We start from the raw sequence: 22,710 nt of genomic DNA, 5'->3' as shown, positions 1-22,710 counted from the left end.
ACACATGAAGAAGTATAAATATATTAGTACACTTAAGGCTCTGCTAGGGTAGAAGTGGAGCAAGAGTTATACGAGGGGACAATGACCCCATTCTGTTCAGAATACAGTGTGACCCACAATTACAAAGCACTCTGAGGAATAGAGTATCATCTTATAGTGAAACATCTTGCTATTCAGAATATCTTTATTGGGGCATATGATTATTATCCTTACAGTAGTATCTGGGGTCCTCCAATCTCTGCTTAGGACAAATAAATGACATTGATGATATGCTGGGAGTTCTTTGTGTGCTTACTACATTACACAATGAGAATTAAGAGTCAGTAAGTTAACAACAGTATGTGCTTTCAGCCCAGCAGTCAGCAGTTAAGCAAATATGTGAGTACTGAAATTTAGAATATTGTTAAATAAATATTAGTCTTCACTTTTACTGTGGCCTCTAGTCTGTCTGTCTTGTTCATTAGCACAGCAATTTCATGATTCAGTGACAGTAAGACCAGGGTTTTATTTCCTGGCCTGATTTATCATAGATTCTCTGGCTTTGTCAAACACATATAAATGAAGAATGGTCACTACTTGGTAAATTTGATCAATGCGGATTTCAAATATGAATAATTTATAAGCAAAAAAATGACATTTTCCAATAATACCAATAATTTTTGCTTTACAAATCTATGTATATCTTTTCAATTTCTTAATTTAGGGTGCTACTGATATTTTTATCCCATATTAGTTGTATTTCAAGAGCCCAAATTATGGATCACCATATTTAAACTTAGCTATTAGAAATTGATTAGTCACATATTTGGCAATTATCTTTCCAGTGACAGCGAGGTTGACACTATTTAAGTTTTTGAAAGCTAAAATATTGCTTGTGTATTATAAGGGCTAATTATAAAACTTTGAAAATGGCACATATGGCACTGGCTTATTATGAATAATGGCACTCATTTGATCTACTTTATTAAAAAAATCCACTTATTACTAAGTATCATGAGTTAACAAATATTGTCATTGGGAGTGAGATAAACATAACCCATTACAGGGAATTATCTATGGATGCACAACAGTACTTATTGTTTGTTTACCTTTCCTGTTAAAGGCAACTTTTTTGGAATGCTTCTCATATTTATAACAAAGGCAATTGGTTGCATGATACATCTCTCTATCTATCTATACACCCACACATACACATATACATGCAGGGAGATAGAGAAAGAGAGAGACAGGATAAGAGAGGGCACAGAAGGAAGAGAGTTAATAGTAATTCTCTCTGAGATATTCCCTATTTATTTATTTTGATAAAAGAGAAGATATCATAATAGACGTATACAACAGAACACTCATATAAGAAATTTCTTTGAATTACAATTTTAATTAATGGAGACAGATTCTGTGATGATATACCTCAGAGGAAAATGAGCATAATATTTTTAATTTCATGGCTATGGTTTATTTTTAAGTCTCCCTTAAAATTGAAATGGAAAGTTCCAACGTGTTTCCCAGAACATGACCTTGAGAAATGTCTTGGGAGGTTCCCTTGGGTAAACTCTCTAATTCTCTATCCATGACATGAATGGCTCAGAAAATGTTACCTTAATTGAAAAATATTTCACCATAGTTACTAAGTAACCAAAATTCTTTAAAAATTAATTTATTCTGAAAGCCTCATAGTAAGGTAATTCTAAATGTACCCTGAATCATATATAAAAAAAGTTTTATCATTTTCATGAAGGTGTAACATGGCTTATAGATCTTTGAATTGGTAATAGAAGCATTTATTCTTTGTCCCATCTATATTTGAATTAAAGACCAATTTACAGTATTTACTTTAAAATATCAGGAAGAGGGACCCCTGGGTGGCTCAGCAGTTAAGGGTCTGCCTTTCGCGCAGGGGTTTATCATAGAGTCCCCAGATAGAGTCCCACATCAGGGTCCCTACATGGGGCCTACTTCTCTCTCTGCCTATGTCTCTGCCTCTCTCTCTGTGTCTCAAATAAATAAAAAAATAATAAATAAATAAATAAATAAATAAATAAATAAATAAATAAATAAAATCTTTAAAAAATATAATCATGAAGAGTCTGGGTCTGTGTGAAGTAAACTGGTATAATATGGAGTATTTGTTTCCATTTGAAACAAGTTGTACTGACATGACCCCTAATTCCTTCATCACTTCCTAATGCTCATTTAAAGTAATTGCTGTTTGATAGGAAAATATTAATCTAAAATGCTAATACGTTAAAGGAAAATGAATAGGAATAAAAGCAGCAAGAAAAAACTATGAGTGGAAATAGCTAACAGATTCTATGTTAAGCCAAAATTTCTAAGTAGTTTTATAAATATTTTGGATATATAAATAAATATGTAATTATTTTCATAGCGTTATCTACATGAAGTTAATATTTAAAATATTTATGTAACATCAACTAAAAATGAATATTAATAAACAACACCAAAACAAGTTGTTAGATTGGATTAAATTGTAATGTCTAATATTCCCAAACACAAATAAGCTATGCCAGGGTTTAGTACAGTTTACTGGGTTTCTGAGGGTATAGTACTTTTTTCAAAATTGTATTTCTTATTCTGAAAAGGATACTGAACTCAAATATTTCTCATATTTACAGGGTTCATAGGTATCCCCAAGATTATGAAAAATGGTAATCTAAAACTTCTTCCTGCATGCTCTGTAGATATGCAAGGAAATTCTCAGGTAACATCAAATAACATTTTCCTGTTGCAGTTCTGATAAGGTATGTGGGTATAGAGGGTATGTGACACATAGAGGACGTGTAAATATCTCCAGGCAGTATAAGATAATATGCTCTACCTCAAGCTGTTCACTAGAGATTGAGGATGTTAAAGCTCTGCAGGTATGATTATAAGAGTCTGATAATTTTTACTCATTTTTTTTAATGTTTAGTGATTTTCTCTCCAAGAGAGAAGAGGGATAAAAAGAGTTACTGTATGCAATGGATTATTTCTATCATTACTCAATAATTTTTCACTTCTTGAAGTTGAAACCATTCTCTAAATTCAAGGCAAGGCTGTTACAGTACTATAGTCATCATGAGTCTTACCTGCAAATATGTTTTCTCTGTGTAACTGTGATACTTAAGCTGTAGTCTTAATGCAGGATTCAAATGGCATATGTTAATTAGATGGGAATTTTAGTCTTATCAATAATACAAAATGGAAAATATATGTATGTCATAATGATATACACAAGTTTTTTGAATCAATTAAAAACCAGATAAAATAAATGTATAAATTTCAATTAAAAAAGCAATATATTGCCTCAGTATAACTTTTAAGGTTTCCTAAGAGATTTGTTTTTCTTATCTTGCTGTAGGAAAGTTAAGATAGAGTTTCTAATAGCCCAGAGAAAAGGAAATGATATTTCCTGGCCTTTGGGTATATTAAAATGCTAATATATTGAAGAAAGTGGGATTCAGGTATTCATCCATGTAGTTGGACATCTACTACATGTACCTGGATGTTTCCATGACATTAGAAAGTTAAGTTGATCAATGCAGAGTTAAATAATTTTCTTGCAGTTATTCTGAAATAAATCCTTATCATCATCAAAGACTACTTGACTTTGCATATACCTTTGCTCGTAGTCAAATTTTTCCAAATTTATGTCTCTAGTTCTCTTGCAATGTTCTTCTCTTTTAAATTCTGGTCAGGCATTAATCCCTGGTTTCATCTCGATATAGATTAATGAACTAGCCTCCTGATCAGTTTCTTGTTTCCTCTCCCTCTATTCTAGCTGCCACAAATACATTTTCCTACTATAATCTTCCTCTTTTTATCTGTATGTCTCCGGTGAGCAAATGAAGCCAAGTTTCTTCCAAAAAATTTTTATTTCCCTCTTATATACTTTTTTTTCATTGTCATCCTTCCACTTAGAAAGTCTGTTCTCTCACAAACTGAGTGTTGCTGAAGGGGAGGTGGGTGAGAGGATGGGCTAAATGAGTAATGGGTATTAAAGAGGGCATTTGTTGGGATGAGCACTGGGTGTTACATGTAAGTGATGAACACTAAATTATGCTCCTAAAATGAATACTACACTATGTTAAATAACTTGCACTTAAATTTTAAAAAAAATTAAAAAAAAAAAAGAAAATCTGCTCTTTCACTTCTACGCATGGCAGTTCCTCTCATTCATCAAGGTAATCATAGATAACTTCCTTGAGTAACTTATTCTGTCCTCGTAGCCCAAAGTAATCTTATTGTCCTCTACATAGCCCTAGCACTCTATATCTCACTTTTGTCATGTTTTAACTATTATCATATATTTGTGCTATTTTACCTCTTTTTCGGGAGAGAAGTTCTTTCATCTCATTGTGTTAATATGTCATGACTTACTTCACACAGTACTTTGCATGAGGTGATTATTAGCCATTACTTGGCAATAAGCAAAGGAGAAATGGGAACATCTCACAGAGCTCTAAAAAAAATAAGACAGGGATGTCTGGGTGGCTAGGCGGTTGAGCACGGGCTTTCGGCCCAGGGTGTGATCCTGTAGTTCCAGGATCGAGTCCCACATCAGGCTCCCTGCATGGAGCCTGCTTCTGTCTCTGCCTATGTCTCTCCCTCTCTCTCTCTGTGTCTCTCGTGAATAAATAGATAAAATCTTTTAAAAAATAAAAAAGGCAATATCACTCATTCAAATATATCTAATATATTTGGGGAGGCCATATGCTTCAGGGAGACCTTAAACCTTGGACAATCACTTGATTGAAAAGGAATGGCTCAAAGCAAAAAGAATAATAGTTATTATTAAATGTTTATTAAGCACTATGTACCAGTAATTATAAAAACTTAATATATATTATGACTTAATGATCATAAGAAAGTGTTGACATCAATATCACCGTTAGATATGAATAATTTTAGAGAGGATTAGTAATGCTCAAGCTCACACAACTAGCAAATAGCAAAGACAAGGATTGCTTCGAAATGACTACGTCTTTAATGCTTCCAGCAATACAATTTTAAAATCTCACTTATTATTCAAACATGATGCCTCTCTCCTTATTTTTATTCTCTCAATCTTCTCAAGAATGAATGTCTTCCCTCACCCACCATTAACATCATGCTCATTTGTCCTAGGGAGAACTCATCACCATGACCAATGTCTCTGTTATTATAGGGACAACAGCTCACAACCATATCTAGATCCTTGGCAGGTGTATGCTCCCCTGTGGTCCTTGTATGGGTCTTGTTGCCCATTCATGTACTTTCTATTTCTGAATGTTTCTGTTTCTACAAGGCTCTTTATGCTTTATACGATTTGCTTAGAGATCATTGAAATCAGTAAGAAAAGTCGTAGTAGCGCAAAGTCTAATTTGCTCATTGTTAGCTAAAAAAAATTCCTGGGAACTTATAACATCTATATTTTCTTACCTCTGCTCAGCTGAATTCATACAGTTTGAAAGTAATATATATCTTCAGGACACAATGTGACCAGCAGCAGTTAAGAAAAATGAAGCAACCATTTAATTTTCATCAGTGTTACATTTTCTATACCGAATTCATATGTAAACTGAGTGACATTTTTAATATTGCTAATTTTATCATTTTTGTGCAAAGTGATCTTTATATTATAAAGACTATTCTTTAGCCATATCAGATATATAGAGTATAGAGAATGGAAATTATTTACTTTGGAGTAAATATTGCCTTACCTAGTACATTATAATTGCAACATTCATAAAAAGCTCAACAGGATTCAATTATTTGGCATTACAATAGATTTACAATATAAAATAGATTCATAATTCAGAACTGCTGAATTAATTTTTGTAGTTCGCTAACAGCACTGGGTTCAATCTCATTTGAAATATAAGATATAGCTCTGAAAGAGGCAGCATTATCAAAACCTCCAGGATGTGAGAAGAATATTAATTACAAAGCTGTTCTAGATCTTGCTTGACTCTTTACATTCAAGTTCTCAGATTGCTCTAAGCTGCTGCCAATGTGTTTTATATGAACGCAAAATAACTAACAGACGTTAAGATATCTCAGTGAGGAAGGCACCTTACATGCCTTTATTTTATTTATCTATTTATCATTTATTTATTATTTATTATTATTTATTTATTTATTTATTTATTTATTTATTTTCTTGCATGCCTTTAGAGAGGACATGGCTATTATTCAATCCTCTTTAGATGGGGGAATATATAGCAAGCGAAATCATTGTCTTTGAGGGTGACTCATATTGAAGCATTCCTGACTATCAAAATACTTTAAAACTAATGAGGATTCTTTTATAAGAGACTAGTTTAAATTGCCTCTACAATGAAAATGCAAATAATTTATTCTGTTCTATATGGGTTCATCCAATTGTTTATTCCACAAATATTTAGTGAATACTTAACTATTTGCAGCCACTATTCTAGGAACTGGGGATGTAGTGACAAATAAGGCAGGAAAGGTAACCAATCTCATAAAATTTATTTCCTATGCATTTTATAATTAAGAATTTATAAGCTGTCTCAGAACATTTAAGGACCAGAAAAAAGGTACATTGGCTTATTTCTAAATTCATAAAGGAAAAGCATATATCTGTAGGAGATCAAAACGAATCACAGAACAATTAAATATTATAAAGAATTGTGGACTGGGTGGCGGGCACTGAGGCGGGCACTTGACGGGATGAGCACTGGGTGTTATTCTGTATGTTGACAAATTGAACACTAATAAAAAATAAATTTATCTTAAAAATTGTGGTATTTTATTTGAGATTAAGTTTGAAATGACTTTTACCAGAGTAGAAAAGTTTCCAGATAAGACATTGAAAAATGTTATCTGGAATTCTTATTCAATTCCAGAAATAACTAGCATCATAAAAGAGGTTCTTAGGAAAGATGATTATCTGGTAACACAAATACTTTATTACTGGCAACAGCCAAGAGAAACAATGAAAAGATGAGAGTTGTATTAGCCATAATTTTGATTTTTCTTCCTAATTTGAAATCACCACTTACTTGACATTAGAGTTTGTTTTATCATGTTTTCATTAAGTTTCTCTTTGCAAAGAACAATGTGTACCTTACTTTGTATTTATATAAATACATATTTCTAATTTTGGCAGAGGTTTTTTTTTATATGAAATAACTTTTTTTCAGCTAATAATATATGCTGTGTGATTAAAGACATGGAGTAGATGTCCGCTAAAATGGAAGAATTCAGCATCAGGCCTTTTGATCCAGTGTCAAGAAAACATTGCAATTGTTTTCTGTATTAAAAAAAATCAGTATCAATATTACAGTATCAATATTTATTTCTTGGTTTTGGATCAACTACAGTTCCTTTCAAGTTGAAACTTTTGAATAGCAAGATATACAGCTTTAAGCAGAAATATGCTAAAAATACCAAATGCTGCCAAGAAAAAAATGTTATTCATTGTTCTTCTTACATTGAAAATTTACTGTTCTGCCCATAACTATTTTTTGACCCCTTCTTAACTGAAAAATGACTTTCCGAATTTTCATAGTTTCTATCATGGATAATGCACTTTTTATCATACTTCAGCTAATTTGGCTATCTTTGCCAAACTCAAGGCAATAGTTTAGGATTAAATTACTACCTTATACAGATTCTGAAATAATTTTTGTTCAAAAAACTACTGTATAGCTAGTTCCCTCCATCTAAATGTCTCTACGTGTACCTTATATTCACGTTATATATTTTCTTATGTATTTTGTGTCTAAAAATACTAAACCTCTTTCAACAAGAAGGAAGAGCACAAAGTCTAGCAAAGAGTACAAATAACTGAAATACTTTATAAAAATTACTACTAATACAGTAGGTATACATGAGTATGACTTTTTCTCCTGTGCTTCCCATTGGAGAATATGCATTGTCATTTGGACATTGATGACAAGTTTGAGTCTCTGATGAGAAAAAAGGAAAAGAAAAAAAAAAAGAAAAGAAAAGCAATCTTGGTGGCAAGATAGAGGCACTAAGGTAGAATACAGAATCTTAAGAGTTTTTTGAATAACCAAACTTGATTTTTGTATAGATTGTATGGAGGGATTAATCTTTCTAGATAAATAGACAAATGGTTAGACAGACTGTATTGTATGCCTGTGTTGAAGGGCTTTGTATGCCATACTAATTTATTTGGGATTTGGAAATAAAATACCAATCCGATAAAATTAGAGCATTTGGAGAAAAATGGAGGCATTTAATAGTAAAATGCAATGTAAATCTGTATTTGCAAAAGTAAACTTCTAAGTGATTTCTGATTCAATCTTTAGACTTTGAATTCAAATGTATTTATATACTTGAAAAATAAAACTAATCTACATAGCCAAAATAGTAAACTTGATTTTTAAAAGTGAAATTAAATAAACATATTTTTCATATGCTTTTTTTTTAAGATTTTATTTATTTATTCATGAGAGATACAGGGAGAGAGAGGCAGAGACAGAGGCAGAGAGAGAAGCAGGCTCCATGCAGGTAGCCCGATGTGGGACTCGATTCAGAGACTCCAAGATCATGCTCTGGGCCAAAAGGAGGCGCTCAACCACTGAATCACCCAGACGTCCCTCATATGTGTTTTCTAGTAGTGGTTTTTACATGAAATATTTGGTAGTTTATCAATTGAGAGAAGTTGACATTTTCTAGGGAAATACATATAAAGGGAAACAAAATTTACTTCTTCCAAAGAAGAAAAAAATTACAAAAATAAGGAAAAGCAACAAAGCATTTGCTAACCCTGCTCAAGATGTGAAACAGGATCCAATCCAATCCATTTTAAAACAATGTGTATAGATTGTTCACCCTCACTCCAATATATTACACAAAAATACTACACAGAAAAATATCCCAACTTACAATTAAAGAGTATATATTATTAAATTACTAAAATATGTAACTAAATCGTTCTATGGAAATGAGAGAGAAAGAATAAGTATTCAAGATAGAAAAAAAAAAGCTGATTTGTATGTGTGTGTGTTAGGTGATTTTTTTTGCTCCCTCATTCTCCCACCCCCTGCACAACAGCATTCAATGTCAAAAAAAAATGGAGTGATTTTTGCAAATATTAAGAAAATAGTCTTGAACATGTAATATATCAGAGAAATGCCACCTATATATTCTTCTAAAAATAATTAACTTTATTTCCAGCTAAACACTATTCCAGCTAAATAAGGGGAACCTCAAAATCAATTTAGTAATGAGAAGCCATATTATAGAAATGTAGCAATGATCATTGGATTTATTAAAAAAGGAAAGGCTAAAAGCTGAAAGGTAATATTAAATAACATAAATATTATAAAGTTTTAAATAGATTGTAAGTAATAAAATAGTGTTAAATATATAATATCTTATACAACTATTTCTAAAGCTTTATAATAAAGCTTTGGAAGTTTGATATAATAGGAGAAAGTATGTGAAATGTAATAAAACAGTATTTCTAAAAGTGGTAAATGACAAATATACATTTGGTTGTTATTTAAATTTGTAACAATAATACTAGAAAAAAATAAAAACAATGTATATATCCTTTAAGACTCCAAGGAAGAAAAATAAACCAAACAATAAAGCCTACAGAAAGATATTGAAAACAAGGAAAAACAATATATATGAAAATACCACTTTCTGTTAGAATCTCTATAAAGGATCTAGGTCTTACAAGAGAAAATCACTCAAACTATTAAAATACACTAGAGAAGTTTTTATTTATTTTTTTAACATGTTTGCAGATCTCATGGTCAAAGTAGTTTCATGATTTCAATAGGTTCCTTGCCCTATTGCAATAGTATTTTCCATCACCCTTATAATAATTCCTTTTAATAAGTTCTTTCCTTTCTAAAAGTAACACAGCACAACAAAAAAATACAAATGCTAGACAGTGGAAAATATAAAACTTAAAAACTAAATTTCAGAAAGTGACTAGCTCTTCATAGGACAGAGAGGAGAGACTCATGTGACTCTTATTCCAGGAAGAGCAGCTGGAAAGGGGGAATTTACTATAGATGTGGTAAGAAAAAAAAATGCCAATTTTTATCAATACTTTTCTTTTTATTTTGATAAAAAGATCAGTCTAAAGAATGGGCAAAATAATAGTGTTGTTGGACATTTTACTCCATACTAAGAAATTTTGTACAGGATGCAACACAGAACTAAAAAAAAAAAAAAAAGCCTAGGCCAAAATTCTTCTAGATGAAAACAGGATATATCTTTGCAATATTAGGATAGATACAGATGTGGTGGATAGGATATAAAAAACATTAACCATAAAAGGAAAACCATGAATTGGTCTCCAAAGTGAAAACTTATTGTTTATTAAAAAAAAAACATTAAAATGAATAGACAAGATATTGATTAGGAGAAACTATTCCTAATATATGTATCTGACAAATTACATAGATTTAAAAAAATTAATGAAGAACTTCCATAAATCAATAATATAAAATTATTCAAAATTAAATAGAACTATTCAAAAATAGATAAAATGGAGATAAAAAGCTAAATAAATGGAAATAAGCATATGAATAGTCATGATTAGTTTTCAAGAACAAATTAAAATTAAAGTAAACACCATTTCATATCCAGAAAATGGCTCAAATAAAAAGACTGACACCAAATATCAGCAGGAATACAGAACAACTGGAACTTTCGTGCATTATTGATGGGAGTGTAAAATTATACAATCATTTTGGGGAAAAGTCTGGCAATTTTTTTTTAATTAGACATAAATCCAATTCCACTCCAAGGTATTCACTCAAGAGAAAAGGAAACATATGTCCAAAAAAAAAAAAAAAAAAAGAGTGTCAAGATATTCACAGCAGCTTGTTCCATGTATTGGTTTGCTAGGACTGCCATAAAAAAAATACCACAGATTGAAATACTTAAACAAAATAAATTTATTTTCTCTTAGTTCTGGAGACCAGAAGTCCAAGATCAAGGTGTCAGCTGTTTTGGTTTCTTTTGATGCCTCTGATGTAGGAAAGAATGTTAGAGTTCGGAGTCAAAGGCTGAAAATTCTTGAGACGTCTTTGGTGTAAAAAGGTGGTTTTATTAAAGCATGAGGACAGAACCCGTGGGCAGAAAGGGCTGTACTGGGATCAGGAGTGACCTGTTATATACTTTCCAGTTGTTAGGGGCTTATGGATATCCTAAGCCTCTAAGGAATTTTGGAAGCAAGCTTTCCAGGACCTGAAAGAGAGCTAGCTATTGTTGGGAAAGGGTCATTTATTACCATCCAATAAAACCTTAGTCATGAGACCCTTCAGATGTAGATAGGTGGGCCATATGCTTGGGGGATGATAGCTAGCCCGTATCTTGGGAGGTTTAGAGATAAAGGAAATTTCTAAAGGAATTTTAATGTTAAAGTAGACTTACAGGATCCTGCAGTGGGGGGCAGGGGAATGGATTACCTTTTACCTTTAGCCAAGCGTCATCATTGAGGCAGTTGAGTCCCTAGAGGAATGTCATTCTGACCATTTCAAGGACTTCAATGGGCTGTAGATAGTAAGAAAATTTAATAATTTTTCTTCTGGGCTTGTTTCCCACATCAGCCTCTCCTGGGTTTTCATATGGATGTCTTTTCACTGTGTCCCCATACGATCTTTCCTCAGTGCACATGAACCCATGTATCAGGTATCTCTGATATGTTCAAACTTCTTACAAGATAGCAGTCAGATTGGAGTAAGGCCCACTCAGGTGACTTCATTTTCACATAATCATCTTTTCAAAGGCCTTGTCTCCAAGTACAGTCACATTCTGAAGTAGTAACAATTAAGGTTTTTCATTTGGAGAGATTAATTCAGCCCATAACAATTCATAATTATCCCCATACTGGAAAAAAAAAACAAAAACAAATGCCTATCAACAGGAGAAAGGACAAATTTAGGTATATTTATATAGAACAACACATTTCAGATCCTAAAGGAAGCAATCTATGCATATACATAACAATGTGGATGAATTTCAAATACATTACATAGACTAAAAGAATATAGCAAAAAAAAATGCATATTGTGTGGTTCCACTTTTATGACATAAGAACAAGACGATGTTACAAGTCAAAATGTGGTTGCTTCTGCAGGTTTGGAAATTTGTTTGGAAAAGGGTATGGAGTAATTTCTATCTCTGCTTTCGAGTCATGGGTATGCAGATACATACATTTTCAAAACTCATTGAAGCAAGAAATTAGGATATATTTTTTAAAGATTTTATTTATTTATTCATGAGAGACACAGAAAGAGAGAGAGAGAGAGAGAGAGAGAGAGACCTAGGCAGAAAGAGAAACAGGCTCCACACAAGGAGCTCGGGATCGGATCCCGGGATTATGCTCTGAGCCAAAGGCAGACGCTCAACAACTGAGCCACCCAGGTGTCCCGAGGATATTTTATTTTACTTTATTTTATTTTAAGTAGAATTATACTCAATCAATTTCACAAAATGAGGTGGCAGATTTTAGACCAAACATTCCTATGATAATAAACACCAATACCTTTAAAAGCCTTGAACTCAAGTATCTTAAAAACAAGTCACTCAGATTTAAGATTAGGTATTTGCATAACAGATACTTTTAAAAGCAACTGACTCAAAGTTCTCAAGTAAAAAGAACAATGTCAAACACTAGCTAATGCAAACAAGAGACAAAGGTGAAAGTTAGAAAGCTTTATTTATTATTTTGTTTCCCTTTATTATTTGTTTATGTGTTTTTGCTAAAAACAACTATAATTGAAGTTTTTTTCTTTCTTTTCTTTTTTTTTTTTTTAGATTTATTTATGAGACAGAGAGAGAGAGAAAAAAAGAGAAAGGCAGAGACACAGACTCCACGCAGGGAGCCCGACGCGGGACTTGATCCCAGGACTCCAGGATCGCGCCGTGGGCTAAAGGCAGGCGCCAAGCCGCTGAGTCACCCAGGGATCCCCTATAATTGAGGTTTTAAAAAGGTAATAATACATGTATTTTAAAAGCAGAAGCTAATGAATTGACAAGATAAAAGCAATACAATTAAGGAATAATGGTGATAGATTGATTAAAAAACATTAACAAAAGAAAGTGGAAATATTCAAAGATAAAGAGAAAATTAATTAGACTTTTGAGGTATAATGTCATAGAAAGCAATATGAATATACTTCAAAATGAATGCAATGGTATATATAAATTATTAAAATTGATTCAAGAAGAGATATTAAAACCTTAAATAGATGAATAATCATTAAAAACAAACAGAGAATGTTGACAAAAAAAATGTTCTCCTCGAAAATGTCACAGTCAACATGATTTCTCAAGTGAACTATTTCAAATTCATTGAACAAATAATCCTGGTACAATTTAATTCAGAAAGAAAAGGAAAGATCCCAAATTCCCTTCACAAAGTCAGCATAATTATAAGAAAACCGTGTAGAGACAAATTGTATATATCTCCTCAGATTCCAAACTGCACTAATTCTACGGTGTTTTGGATATCCTTAGTTGGCTTAGAATACAAATTAAAGCCTAGGTTTTCTGACCAGCAGGCTCTATACTCTAAGTCTTTTCCTGTGACTGCTCTCCTCTTGTCTTTTCTATGAAAGAGTACAATTTGGGAGTCTGGGTTCTTATGGGATAAATTTTTGTCATTGAAAACTGAGGGGGATTTAATTTTTTAAAAAATGCTTTCTCCATTTTTCCTTCTGTGAATTATCTAGATGTTTCTTTTGTATGGTATTGTGGACTGAACTGTGTTCCTACAAATTCCTATGTTGATGTCCTAACCCCCAGTATCTCCCTCAGAATGTGACTAAGGGAGGTGGGGCCTCTAAAGAGGTGATAACACCGAAATGAGAGTAATTTGGACACTCAAAAAGATACCAGGGATGCACTTATACAGAGAAATCATTTAAGGACACAGTAAAGAGGTGGCTATCTGCAAGCCAAATAGAGACCTTAGAAGAAGCCAAATCTTTCAATACCAGTTGGCAGTCATCTTGGATGATTGTCCTCCAGAACTGAGAGAAAATGTTTCTGTTCTTTAAACTACTTAGTCTGTGCTATTTTGTTATGGTAACCCTAGCAAACTAATACACATGACCAAGCACACTTTCTGAGCTACCTGCCATATCTCTGTCTGGCTTGTCCTAAGAAATGCCCAACAATAACCCAACACATCATGTTACATCTTTTTGCCTGTTTACTCCTCCTGGATATCTACTTCCCATTTATACTTTAGTCCTTGTTTCATATTGTGCTTTCTAAACTAAGCCAGCAAACTGGTAAAGGTCTGATTTAAAACAAACAAAAAATAAAGATCAAGATCAATTATAGCAATACAAAAATTTTTTGAAATAAATACCGATAAATAGAATCCCTGGACATTAAAATAATACAAGGAACAAAATACAATTTAATATTAAGGAATTTATATTAGTAATTAAATATTTAAATAAAATTAAATAATTCATCTTTGAGCCCAGATCAAACCTGAAATCTATCACGAACACATTTATTCATGTATTAAAAAAACACATACATGATCACATGTCAGTAAAAGGTTTTTTCTTTTTTTAATAGTAAAGTGCTTGACACTCCTATTGAAATTGATAAGGTAAAAGGGGCAGAGAGAAGAGGAGGAGGGGGAGGAGAAGAGAAATGAGATGTCATGCAATTGATATTTACATTGCTCTGGAGGAATTCATCAATTAATTAGACAAAAAAAGTTACATATACTAGGAAGTAACAGGCAAAGTCTTTACTATGTCCTAAGGATTTGATTTTGTTTTTTCATTTGAAAGACTCAAATGACTCAACTAAAAAGTATTAAATGTAAGATATTTTGGTAATCTTGCAGGTAGCAATAGTAATTCAGATATATATTTAGATATAAAATAATTATTAAAACATTTATATGTATGTATATAATAACAAGTTAGAAAATACAACAATAGAAAATAAGCACAGAATCAGAGGAATAGCAAAAAAGGCACAAAATACCAAGAAATAAATGTAAAAATAGGTATATTTCACTTACATGAGGAAAATATTAGAATTCTATAATGAAGTATATAAAAGGATTTAAATAATTAGAAAAATATTTCATATATTTAGATTCATTAAAGACATAATTTAAACAATTACAAAGCCATCGTAAAGAACACAATATCTAGAAAATGACTATCTTATTAATGATTTAGATCAAATATCAAAATGATATTTGCATATATTAAAGTAATAATTATAATCAATGGAGAAAGTGCAAAGTATTAAGTAAGCTACATTGAGAAAAAATAGATAGCTACTGAAATAAAATGGCTCTCCACCATTTTCCTTAGAATAAATTTCAAATGAATAAAATATTTACATATATAATTTTTGAGTGCTAAAAATGATGTAATTATAATTATGTAGAGATAAAAGACTTTCAAAGTATAATACGAAATTCAGAATTATCAAAATTATCATAAAAATATAAATGTTATTGTATAAAAATTTAAACTTAATGTTCAGTGTAATATGGCAAAAAAAAATAAATAAAGGATGTTGTATGAGAAAAGGTTAGCACTCCCCTTGACAAGGATAGAAGAGGCTATCAGTCCCGACAACACACATACAGTTAAGACATTGCCATGTTCATGACATCTAACCAACATTTTGCTCCATGTGGGGTTCTGGGCTCAGCTACCAGTTTGTTGTCCCTTTTCCTCCGTCTCTGCTTCTCCCCTGCTGACTCCCTTCCCCTGAGAATGCATTCTTTCGCTCTCTCTCAAATAAATACATACATACATATATACATACATATTTTTTTTAAAAAGGAATCTATAAATTATGGAAATATTTACTACGCATGTGACTTTTAAGGGCTGCTATTTCTCTTGTACATAGAACATTTGACAGCATAATATAAAGCAAATGAACAAATGATACCACAATTGTTTTGAACAACCTATTCAAATGTCAAATACACATGTGGAACGTTGTTCTTTCTCTCACACAGCACAGTTGTCCTGATCTGTCATTATGAAAAGCTTAGCAGGTGAGCAATGGATTGAAAGAAAGGGAGTAGCATGGAAATAGCCTCCCTTTCACTTTTTTGGCATGATGTTAGCAATGAGTATATCCAGGTCGATCTAGTGGACCTTGCAGAATATCCCTAGGCTTGAAATGTTTGCTGATATCTCACGTAAAAACCAAGCATATCTCAACAGTAGTGATTTTATAGAAGCAACTATATTGACAGGAACTAAAAGAAGTCAGGCTGAAGCTTGCTAACAGATAATAACATCTATTGGTGAATTGTGCAGTAAGCATAACAACAGTACCCTGCCCCATTGGAGAAAACAAAAACAAAGCAAAACAAAACAAAACTTCACCCATGAGCCCCAAAAGGCCTGCTACCTAGAAGTATCAGTGATAAGCCAGAGGGCAGTAGTGAACTGATAGCAAACTGCACTTGCTTCCACATCAAGAATAAAGAAATACTATGTGCCTTTGTGTATGTCCCAGCCACCTCCTAGCCTAGAAAAAAATATATATAGATAGATAGATGATATATATATATATATATATATATATATATATACACACACACACAGGAAGGAGGGAAGTAAGAGGAAAAAGGAGTGATCTGTAGAGTACCTCTCCTTCCCTAGCATAGATCCCCAGTCAAGGGTCAAGTCTGAAGCAGGTAAAGTAAAAGATGTGTTTAGAGTTGATTTGAAGCTTCATTAACAATGGAAAAGTGACTAGAAAGCTATTGGATTTGCCTAATCTATCACTGAGGGTTGGAAACTGAGGTCTTATATTTTCTTTCTGTGAAGGTACCGTTTTAGTAACTCTGCATTTATTTCATCTCCATATTCTTCATATAATTCAGGAGTTAGGCTTTGAATTATGGAACCCAGGTAGTTCAGTGGAATGTGATCTGATTGGGTAGGCCAATCACACTTGAGAATTCAGTAAGTATGTGCAAACAGAAACTAAGTACTCATTCATCTAATGGCAGTCAACTACAGACACAACTCCATGCCCCTATTGAGATTATATTTGATATTCAATTTTTGTTTGCTTTTAATTATGAAGAAGTCTAAGTGATTCAGGTATAATTTTATAATTATTTTGGTAGGAATATATTCTCTTAGTGATATGGGATATTAAAAAATGATTATTAGGCTAAGATACAGTGAAAGAGTGATTTACATCCACTTAATTAAGTAGAGCCATGTTTAGTGAGGAAACAACTAATCCAGATGCCGTATCACCTGGAACAGTGTGCCTACTGATGGAGAAACACAGATTTTGGGAGAAATTTTGTCTTATTCTTAATAACACATAAATTATGGATAAATAATAGAAAAGTTTTCTTCAAGACATTAAAATGTTAATCAGAGAAAAGCTAAATAAAGGTAATTATGTAATTATAATGGACACTATTATTGCATATTTTCTGCTTTTTATCTTACCTGATTTAAAAAACAATTATATAAAATAATATCATATACAGTATTATGATATATGTAATATATATTATGATATATGTAATATGTCAATAATAGCAGATTAATGGGAAAAATGATAGGAGAAATAGTAATCATATAATATTGTGGAGTTTAACAATAGATATAATATTTATAACAAAAATACCCCAAAAAGGGCACTAGTTTGGACAGAATCCAGAAAAAAAACCCTTAATAATCTCAGATACTTGGAAACCCTTAGGTCATTAAATTATTAAACACTCATGATGCCCACTGTATCGTTCTAGCCTGGAGAAGCTGTGACTCTTTTTATGGAATTCTGAATAAAACTGAAGAGAAGTTATATGTACAAGTTTTAATCCCGTCTTTGCCTTTGCCTATTTGGGAAACATGTCAAGTAGATTATTTTACTTTAAAATTCTTAATTTGTAAAATGTTGAGCTTAATACTTGTCTTGTTTCACTTTTTTTGTGATTATGTAATATGTAAAAGTGCTTTTTAAAAATATATATATATATTTTTTGAGAGCAAGAGAAACACAAGCAGGAGGGGTCGCAGAGGGAGAGGGAGAAGCACGCTCTCCACTTCCGAGTAAGGAGCCTAATGCTGGACTTGATCCCAGGACTCTGGGATTAAGACCTGAACTGAAGGCAGACACTTAACTGACTGAGTCACCCAGGTGCCCCCAAAGTGTTTTTTTTTTTTTTAATGAAATAATAATGGAGAACTACCTTTGGAATAAGAACTGCAGAGAAACAAAACAAAGCAAAACATAAAACTGTCTTTCCATAAATGCAAAGAGAACACTGATAAAATTTGTCCAAATCAACAAAGGACTCCAGAAATTGACCAAAAACTTGTAAAAATCAAAGAAGCATTAATTCAAGAAAAATAGCTGAATCCCAGTAAAAACAATGTTTTAGTGTGTTTTGAGATAAGCTATTCCAACTCTCATTTCTCTACTTCCATAATAACCTTAACCTCCAATCTAACAGCTGAGTCAATGTCTTAGAAGCCACCAGAGACATTAGAATGAGTTCGGATGCTCCCAAGTGCCATCCCCAGGGAATTATTACTATTGTATTCATCTGGGCTTATCTGGTAGCAGCCTGACAATTCCACTTCAGGGCCTGTCTTTATTTAACTTGACTTAGAGGTCTCACTGCATAAAAGTTCTACCCCTAAGGCCTTTGTCTAAAATAATCAGCAGAAATTGTTTCACATTAGTGACTGAAGGGGCAGTAAGAGGTGGAGCTAATAGGAAGCTAACCAAAATACTTAAAGGAAAAACTGACGATAAAAGTCTTTGAAATGTTCCAAATATATGTAGAAGTCTAGAAGGCTATGACATATGCACAGCTGTATGTAATTTACAGAAAAGATCAGAGAAGGTGTTAATCTTTCACCTCTGACTGACCTTGAGGCTTCTGCACAAGCAGCAAGTAGTGAAACTTAAGGCAGAGCTGTGGATTGTCCACTAGAGCATTGTGGACCTACTCTTAGAACAAACAGAATCCTCCAGCAAAGTCTGAGTGACTTATTAGTTTAAGCCAATGAAACATCTGTCCAATAATTAGCTGACTACTAGGCTAACTGAGCTGATTTCAGAGGCCATATATGACAAAGAACGTGGAATTTAGAGAATTAAACCAGGAAATTGACTAGTAAAAATTACAACAGAGTAGCCACATTATACTGTTTAAAATCAATTTTCAACAAAAGCATATGAAATGCAAAGAAATAGAAAATATGGCCTATACACAGTAAAAACAAACAAATAAATAATCATCAATAAGAACTGTTTCTATGAAGCCCAAATATAGGACTTATTAGTTAAAGGCTTCAAATTAACAATTCTAAGTATGTTCAAAGAATTAAAGAAAACCATATTTAAGAATTAAGGGGAATTAGAAAGTTTTCTTGCCAAACAGAAAATATAAATAAAAAGATGAAAATTATCTTAAAAAAACAACCAAATAGAAATTATGAAGTTAAAAATAAAATGACTGAAATTAAAAAAAATTACTGTGGTTCAATAGAAGATTTAAACTAGCAAAATAAAAAGAAAAGTCATTAATTTTAATGCCCAAAGCAATTACTAAGATGATAAGTTTTGAAATATAGTAAAAAAGAATAAGGGCAGCCCTGGTGGCTCAAGCGGTTTAGCGCTGCCTTCGGCCCAGGGCCTCATCCTGGAGACCCGGGATCGAGTCCCATGTCAGGCTCCTTGCATGGCACCTGCTTCTCCCTCTGCCTGTGTCTCTGCTTCTCTCTCTCCTCTCTGTGTATTCTCAGAAATAAATAAATAAATAAATAAATAAATAAATAAATAAATAAATAAATAAATAAATAAAATTTTCTAGTATATTTTTAAAAAATATCTAGCTTAAAGGCAGAAATCAAAGAATATATATAAAAAACTGACAGAACTGAAAGGGAGAAATATACAATTCAATAATAAAAGTTGAAGCCATAACACTGCTTTCCATAATGCAAAGAGCAAGTGGGCAGAAGATATTTCTTGACCAACAAGAAAATAGAAGACTTGAACAACAGTATAAAACAATTAGACTAACATTCATAGTACAATCCTTGAAAAGGAATATATACATTCTTCCCTAATTATACATGAATATTTTCCAAAATAGACCATACACTAGGTTACAAAATAAGCCTTGATAAAGATAAAAGCATTGAAGTCACATAAAGTATATTATCCTCAGACTAAAATGAAATAAAGTTAAAAATTAATAACAGACTGAGGTTCCTGGGTGGCTCAGTCCAGCTCTTGATTTTGGCTTGGGTCATGATGTCACAGTCATGAGATCAGCCCAAGTCAGGCTCTGTGCTCACTATGCAGTCTGCTTAAGATTCTCTCTCTCCTTCTCCCTCTGCCTCTCTCCTTGCTCATCCTCTCTCTTACCACTTTTATTCAGCATAGTACTAGAAGTTCTAGCCACAGCAATCAACCCCCCCCAAAAAAAAAAGAAAGAAAGAAAAGAAGAGGCATCTATATTGTTATGGAAGAAGTTAAACTGTCACTATTTGTATATGATATTATACTATACATAGAAAACCTTAAGACTCTACCAAAAAACTACTAGAAGAAAAAAATGAAGTCCGTGAATTTGCAGTATACAAAAATGAATACCCAGAAATCAGTAGCATTTCTATACACTAATAACAAGGTAGCAGAAAGAGAGATTAAGAAAACAGTTCCATTTATTATTGTACCAAAAAGAATAAAATATTTAGGAATAAACTTACCATGGAGAAGGAAGACCTGTACTCTGAAAACTCTAAAAAACTAAAAAAAGAAATTAAAGATGACACAAATATTCCATGCTCATGGATTAGAAGAATATTGTTAAAATGTCCATATTACTTGAAGCAATTTACAGATTCAATGCAATCCTTATCAAAAGACCAAAGGTATTTTTCACAGAACTAGAACAAATAATACTAAAGTTTATAGGGAACCACAAGAGACTCTGAATTAGCTGAAGAGGTTTGAGAAAGAAAAACAAAGTTGAGGGTATCACAATTCCAGGCTTACAAAGTTGTAGTAATTAAAACAACGTCGAGTACTGGAACACAAATAAACACATAGATCAATAGAACAGAACCGAAAACCTAGAAATAAATCCACAATTATATGTTCAATTAATCTATGACAAAAGAGGCAAGAATATACAATAGGGAAAAGACAGTCTCTTCAGTAAATAGTATTGAGAAAACTGGACCACTTCTAAAACCATATACGAAAATAAACTCAAAATGGATTAACATCCTAAATGTAAGACATAAAACCATAAACATCCTAGAAGAGAAAACAGGTAGTAATTTCCTTGATGTTGGCTAAAGCAACATCTTTCTCTATATATCTCCTAGGGGAAGGAAAACATAAGCAAAAATAAACTATTGGAACTACATCTAAATAAAAAGCTATTGCAAAGTGAAGGAAACCATCAATAAAATGAAAATGCAATCTACTGGATGGGAGAAAATATTTGCAAATGATATATCTGGTAAGGAGTTAATACCACACTAGATAAAGGACTTACACAACTCAAAAAAATAAATAAATAAAGAACTCACACAACTCAATACCAAAACAAACAATCGATTAAAAAATGGGCAGAAGACCTAAATAGACATTTTTCCAGAGAAGACATAGAGATGCCCAGTAGATATGTGAGAAAATGCTCAACATCACTATCATCAGAGAAATGCAAATCAAAACCACAGTGAGATATCAACACACACCAGTCAGGATGGCTAGTATCAAGGATACAGGAAATAACAAGTGTTGGCAAGGATGTGGAGAAAAGGGAACCCTCATGCACCATTAGTGGAAATGTAAGTTGGTATAGCCAATATGGAAAATACTATGAAGGTTTCACAAAAATTAAAAATAGAACTACCAAATGATCCAGTAATTCCACTACTGGGTATTTATCCAAAGAATATGAAAACACTAATTCGAAAAGATGTCTGTGCCCTTGTGTTTATTGAGGCATTATTTACCATATCTTTCTCTCTTTATTTTTTTCTTTCTCTCTTTAAATCTCAGAATATTTTGAAATTTATGTTTTGCATTGTATAGATTAGATACATTAATTAGGTTAAATATTTCATTCAAGATCTTATAGTTCATAAATGGTGTCACCAAGACAGGAGCTCAAATCAATTAATTGTAAAGCAAATACTCTTACCCACTAATTTATATTTTTTAGTTCAAGATTAAATAAATAAGAATAAAATAAATGAGAAACATTTACTCAACCAATGATATTTTTACAGCTGCCTTATAAGTGTTCCAGGAGATTTATCATTTGAAGTAATATCAAAGAAATGTTAAATAAATTTTCAGGATTTATTACCATGAGCCTTCTTCAACTCATTCTTCGCATGCTAACTGAGGTCACCTATCTGGAGGTGTTGTCTCATTTTAATACACGTCTGAATGTACTGGAAAGCATTTAGAGGACACAACAATAATTATTCAAATGACAAATAGAAAGGAAATCCTCAAGTACACATTCAGGGGAAAGTAGGCAATTAAATGCAAGTACGGATGGGAAGATGGCATTTTCACAGTAAGTCCAAATTAGGTAAAGAGTTTATCTGGAATCTAAATTGTTTACAAGTGCCTTTCCACAAGTTAGTGACAGGAATCAGGCTTTGATGTTCTGTTCAAAAGCCTTTTACCTGAATTTTGTACAATCTTAGTTTTGATGTGGTCTATTTGATTTGCTTCTTTGTTGCTCTTAGAATA

The 22,710-nt window shown here is 32.3% G+C and overlaps 2 pseudogenes; one reads left to right on the top strand and one right to left on the bottom strand.

Moving 5' to 3' along the window:
• LOC129508652 (DLA class I histocompatibility antigen, A9/A9 alpha chain-like) overlaps window positions 1-22,710 on the bottom strand; it is a 100,574-nt pseudogene that overhangs the window by 59,435 nt on the left and 18,429 nt on the right.
• Window positions 15,496-15,613, top strand: LOC129509209 (U6atac minor spliceosomal RNA; annotated as a pseudogene).

This window comes from Nyctereutes procyonoides, unplaced genomic scaffold, assembly GCF_905146905.1.
Source record: "Nyctereutes procyonoides isolate TBG_1078 unplaced genomic scaffold, NYPRO_anot_genome, whole genome shotgun sequence".
NCBI classification, from domain to species: domain Eukaryota; kingdom Metazoa; phylum Chordata; class Mammalia; order Carnivora; family Canidae; genus Nyctereutes; species Nyctereutes procyonoides.
The sequence above is the reverse complement of the archived record's forward strand: the minus strand, read 5'-3'. Positions and strand labels throughout refer to the sequence as shown.